Raw genomic sequence first — 6,585 nt, 5'->3', positions numbered from 1 at the left:
GATCATGGGAAAAGGCAGTCCTGGTGGGGCTGGCAGGCAGTGTGGTATAGTATCTCCACCCTGCTGGTCTTACTGCTTTCAGATTCCACCAATATTCTTGGTATGTGCTGCTTGGGAGAGTTGAAGGGAGGAGCAAGTGACAGGACATTCTGTAGGTCTAGCCCCACAGAACAAATGGAATATGGTTATTGTGTGAAAAAAAAAAAAAGAAAGATGAAGAAGAGTTATGAAATATTTCTATTTCAAGATCTACAATTATGTAGACATTTATTTTGCCTTCCATCCCAACATATATTCTACTTCTGTAGTTTATCTGTAACTTTGGGGAATATTTATTTTGTTTATTGCATCTGCCTCTCATGTCCTGCTCATCCTGCGGTTCACACCCAACCCAAGCCATGGCCACCTACACCCAAATGTCTTCTCTCTTCCTATCCTTTTTTCATGTACTATTCTATGGCTTTCTATTTCCATCATGTGAAAATTGTTCCACTTTCTCACCAATGGGCTCTCCATCTTCTTCTGCTCCAACTTCATTTTTTAGAACTCTCAGTTAACAATACAGACAAGTAGGTGGAGTTACTGCATTTTGTTTTGGTAGATGAATGAGTAGAAATTCTAGAGTCTACAACAGGGCCTGTGAACTGAACACAGGGTCAGTCACTATTATTTAAAATAATGAATAGTGCTCACTTTGGTAACACATAAACTAAAATTGAAGTAATACAGAGATTAGCACAGCCCCTGCACAAGGATGACATGTACAGTAATAATACAATATCAAAAGAACTAGATTTTCCTTTAATTGAAGGCAACTCTTTTAATAGAGCTGCCCAATGCAGAACAGGCCAGGCTTTTCTTTCAAAATACGCAAGGTTTATCATTCGGGTCACCTACTTCCCAGTTTGTTATAGTGGGATTTCTGCATTAGATAGGCAGTTGTTTTGAAGGTGTCTAAAATCTTTCCAAATCTTAACAGTTTATGACCATTGGATTCATTCTCTACTTATCACTGAAGCTCATTCTTATGTCTGCATTGCTTCTTAAGAAGTCAACTTACCTATGGTAAAGTGATTCACTTTTTAAGAAGATACTAATTCAAAATCAAAATAATTTCACCTTTAAAAAAGTCAACCTGCTTAGGTATTCAACTAGCTTTTGCCAGAGGGGGTTTTTTGAAATGAGCTGAGACAGAGGCACGTGACTGCACAGGCGTCTAGCACAGCAAGGGCAACCAAGATGAGAGGCAACTTGCACAGCTGTTCAAAAAAAGGAGAGGTACTGGTTCCAGGCCTGCTCCAGAGAGCTCAAAGGTAACTCAGCCCTGGCAGAACAAAGAACCCCAGGAGGGAAGCTTTGCTCCAAAACGGAGGTTTTTTTCTTTAGGAGAAGACTGTTCCAGAAAAAGGAAACTGGCTGTTTCAAACTCAAAAAAAAAGTAATAATAAATAAATAAAATAAAAAAGCTGATCTCATGGCTCTGAGCAAAATAGTGAGTAGAAAAGAAATATTAACTTGAATCCAGCTGAGAGAAGTGGATCAAAGTAAACCCACTGCATATCTAGGAAGAGAAATGACTGTTTCTTCTACTTAGTTTTGGCCTGTTTTTCCTTTGTTTTATATTTTGTATTTTTTTCTATTATTTGTGGTTGATAAATATGCTTTGAAACTATACGCCCTTTTTGTTTGTTTTCTCTGTATCATTCATATTTAACTCGAGGAACGTTTATAGAATGTGTTTTATAGAGCAGACACTATGTAAGGTGCTCTAGTTTAGAAATAATAGGACATGGTTCCTTCCCATGTGGGAGATTTGTGGGATAGCCACACAATTCATGGTAATAGCAGGGAGTGGTTAAAAAATACAGGTTTTGGAATAATATAGGCTAGGATTTAAATTCTGATTATATTATTTCTTATCTATAAGGACAAAGAAAGGGTCACCTGGGTGGGTCAGTGGGTTAAGTCTCTGCCTTCTACTCAAGTCATGATCTCAGGGTCCTGGGATGGAACCCTGCATCAGGCTCTCTGCTCAGCTCTCTGCTCAGTGATTCTAATCTTCAATTCCCTTATCTGTAAAATGTGGATATATCTCATGGGTTGTTGTGAAAATTAAATGAGATTATGTATGTTACTGACTGAATGAGATCCCCACACCCCCACAACCACAGTTGATATTTTGAAGCTCTAATTCCCAATAATTTCATTTGAAGATAAGGTCTTGAAGGATTAATCCATTTATTTGTGGGGAGAAAAGCAGAAGTATTTCTAGCAAAAAACATGAGGAAACATACTTGGGAGATTTCATTCACTAAACTGAATGCTAGAAGACATGGTTGGAAAGATCCAGATCTCAGTTGTGAATGTTAGGCTGAATTGATATCTCATTTCCCTCTTAGCTCCATTCTTTACTTTTTCCTGTCTTGCTTGCTACCTCATGAGTTGATTGTAAGGACTATAAATAGATAGAGGTTCTTATGCTCTCTGGCTTTTCAAGCCAGTGGAAAGTGGCAAGAAAATACGAGAGGGGAGTGGAGAAAGAGATCAAGCTATGTATTCCTCTGGTTCCTTCTCTGGGAGGTAGTCTCTAATTGACTGTGTCCATTGATTAATAATCACTACTATGTATAACCTGGCCTATTCTAAGTCTCTTTATTTCTAGGTTTTAGTAACCTCTTCTTTACTTTGTTACTTTGAGCCTAAGGGTGACAATGAAACTTCCTTGAGAATCCCAGATTCTTGTGTTGTTCCTTTGTAATTTTCCATGTCCTGTCTATACTATTGTGATTCTTTTTTTTTGAAAAAACACACAAACAAGTGAAAACTTTCCTAGAGTTTTCCTGATTTGAGTATAATCTTGTTTCCTGTTAGAATTTTGCTGATGAGTATTGATTTCTGTATTAACACCTGACTCATTAATTCATTTATTCTATCATAAATATCTGTTGAGTGCTCATAAGGTTCTACTAAATGCTATCTCTGGTCTCATGGAGTTTAAGGTCTGATGTGAGGGGCGCCTGGGTGGCTCAGTGGGTTAAGTCTCTGTCTTTGGCTCAGGTTGTGATCTCAGAGTCCTATGATCCAGCTCCACATTGGGCTCTCTGCTCAGCAGGGAGCTTGTTTCCCTCTGCCTGCCTCTCTGCCTACTTGTGATCTCTTTCTCTCAATGACAGATAAATAAATAAAATCTTTAAAAAAAAAGTCTCATGTGAGATATATACAAGTAAATAGCAATAACAAAATAGCATACTAGATGTTAAAATGAAGAAGGCATAAAGTGCTTAGGAGTACATAGCAATGATGCCTGACCTGAACAGGATTTGAGTAACAGTATGCAATGTGAGATTGGCACAGTGGGAGATAAGAATACAGAAATTTAGTACATAACAAATGGTACTACATTTTAGGAATGAAATGGATGACAGAGAGTAAAACATTGAAGATCTAGCTGTATATATTTTGTCTAAAGAATTGGTCTCAGAAACACTATGGTGAGAGTTGTCCATAGCCTTGGCCTGGCCTGATTTGGATAGGATCCTTGTCTTAGGTAGATTTAGGGATAATCTGACTTCATTAGATGAAATTAATTTTGATCCTTTCTTAAAAAATTGAGGTAAAATTGACATACAATGTTATATTAGTTTCAGGTGTATGACATAATGACTTGAAATTTGTATATATTGTGACATGATCACCACAATAATTCTAGTTAACATCCATCACTATACATTGTTACAGATTATTTTCTTTTTATAAACTTATAGGATTTATTCTCTTGGCAACTTTGAAATATGTAATACAGGAGCACTGGGTGGCTCAGTGGATTAAGACTCTGCCTTTGGCTCAGGTCATGGTCTCAGGGTCCTGGGATGGAGCCCCACAGAGGGCTCTCTGCTCAGCAGAGGGCCTGCTTTCTCCTCTTTGCCTGCCTCTCTGACTACTTGTGATCTCTCTCTCTCTGTCAAATAAATAAAAAATCTTAAAAAAAAAAAAAAAGAAATATGTTATACAATACTCTTAACTGTAGTTGTCATGATGCACATTATATCGCCTTGACTTATTTTGTAACTTTTGACTTCCTTTATCCGTTTTGCCCACCATTCACCCCACCCCCAGGCAACTGCCAATCTTATGAGCTTTCTTTCTTTCTTCTTTTTTTTTTTTTTAGATTCTAGATATAAGTGAGATCATATACTATGTATCTTTCTCTGTCTGACTTATTTCACTTAGCTATAATGCCTCAAGTTCCATCCATGTTGTTGTAAATGACAAGTTTATATTCCTTTTCTATGGCTGAATAATATTCTGTTTTATTGATTTATGTATCTATTTCTGTGGCAGTAGATACATAAATCAATAAAACAGAATAGAGAGCCCAGAAGGAAACTCACGCTTATATGATCACTTAATCTATGACAAAGGAGACAATAAAATACAATGGGAAATACAATGGGAAAAGAGACTGTCTATTTAATAAATGGTGTTGGGAAAACTGAACAGCCACATGCCAAAAAAAAAAAAAAAAAAAAAAGAAAGAAAGAAAGAAGGAAAAGAAACTGGACCACTATCTTACACCATACACAAAAATTCACTCAAAATTTAATCTAAATGGATTAAAGACTTGAACATAAGACCTGAAACTATAAAACTCTAGAAGAGAACAGAGGTAATAATCTCCTTGACATTGGTCTTAGTAATGATTTTTGAAATTTGATGCTAAGGCAAAGGCAACAAAAGCAAAAAGAGACAAGTAGGACTGCATCAAACTAAAAAGCTTCTACACAGCAAAAGAAACTATCAGCAAAATGAACAAGCAACCTCATGAATGGGAAAAAAAATTGCAAATCATATATCTGATATGGAATTAATATACAAATTATATAAGGAACTTATGCAACTCAATAATATAAAATAATTTATGTAAAAAATGGGCAGAGGACCTCAATAGACATTTTTCCAAAGAAGACATACACATAGCCAATAGGTGCATGAAAAGACATTGCTCTGATTACTACAAATTTGTAGTGTATCTTGAAATCTGAAATTGTGATACCTCCACTTTTATTTTTCTTTCTCAAGATTGCTTTGACTATTCAGGGTCTTTTAGGGTTGCATACAAATCTTAGGGTTGTTCTAGCTCTATAAAAAATGCCATTGGATTTTTGATAGGGATTACACTGAGTCTGCTGTGTGCTTTGGGTAGTAAGGACATTTTAACTATGAATTCTTCCAATCCATGATACCAAATATCTTACCATTTTTTTTTTGTGTCATCTTCAATGTCTTTCATCAGTGTCTTGTCTGTGTATGGGTCTTTCCTCTCCTTGGTTAAATTTATTTTTAGGTATTTTATTCTTTTTGATATAATTGTAAATGGGATGGTTTCTTCACTTCTCTGATATTTCATTACTAGTATCTGGAAATGCTACAGATTTCTATATATTGACATTGTATCTTGAAACTTTACTGAATTTATTAGTTTTAATAGTTTTTCAGTGGTGTCTTAAGGTTTTCTACATAGAGCATCATGTCATGTGCAAATAATGACAGTTTTACTTCTTTCTTCTTTCTTCCTTCCAATTTGGGTGATTTTTATTTCTCTTGTCTAAGTGTTCTAGGTTGGGCTTTCAGTAGTATATTGAATAAAAGTGCCAACAACGGGCATCTCTGTATTGTTCCTGATCCTAGAGATATAATGGATGACAGAGAGGGAAACATGATGGCTGTAGGTATACACATTTTTGTTTAAATAGTTGGTCACAAAAGCCCTATGGTGGGAGTGGTCCATAACCTTGGCCTGAACTGATTGGGATATGGTACTTGTCTTAGATGGATTTGTGGATAATCTGACCTCATATTTGATGAAGTCATTTTTGGTTCTTAATTGTTCAAGGAGATCTAGACAACGATGTGTAGTTGTCACATGTGACTGGGAGTCATCTTGCTTTCCAATTTGTCTTCTGTACCTCAGGAATAATATTCTGATTTCCTACTCCTAATTGTTTTTCTCTTTTCTCTTTTTCATTTAAAAATTTCTCAAATAATTGATGTATTAGTCAGGGCTTTTAAAATAGAACCAATAAGATGTAATCATAGATTCTTATTTTAAGAAATTGGCCGATATATTGGGTCAGTAATGGGGCAGCTTATAAATCTAAAATCTGGAGGACAGACCAACAGCCTGGAGTCCTAGTTTCAGTCTAGAAGCTAAAGGCAGACCAGAGACAGATTTTTTCTTTCTTTTCTCTTAAGGCCTTTGGTTGATTGGATGAAGCTCACTTACATTAAAGAAGATAATCTGGGAACGAGAGAGTATCAGGCTAAGTGAAATAAGCCAGTCAGAGAAAGGCTATTATCATATGATTTGACTCATGTGGAATTTAAGAAGCAAAACAGAGGAGCATAGAGAAAGAGAGGGAACAATAGAGCAAGACGTAATCCGAGAAGGAGACAAACCATTAAGAGACACTTAACTGTAGGAAGCAGACTGAGGGTTGCAGGAGGGGAGGTGGGTGAGGGGATGGAGTAACAAGGTGATGGGCATTAAGCTGGACATGTGATGTAATGAGCACTGAGTGTTATATA

At 36.3% G+C, this 6,585-nt stretch overlaps 1 pseudogene; it reads left to right on the top strand.

The window, feature by feature from the left end:
* Nucleotides 1–685: 685 nt before the first annotated feature.
* LOC132000434 (U6 spliceosomal RNA) lies at nt 686–799 on the top strand (annotated as a pseudogene).
* The last annotated feature ends 5,786 nt before the right edge of the window (nt 800–6,585 follow it).

This window comes from Mustela nigripes, chromosome 13, assembly GCF_022355385.1.
Source record: "Mustela nigripes isolate SB6536 chromosome 13, MUSNIG.SB6536, whole genome shotgun sequence".
NCBI classification, from domain to species: Eukaryota; Metazoa; Chordata; class Mammalia; order Carnivora; family Mustelidae; genus Mustela; species Mustela nigripes.
The sequence above is the reverse complement of the archived record's forward strand: the minus strand, read 5'-3'. Positions and strand labels throughout refer to the sequence as shown.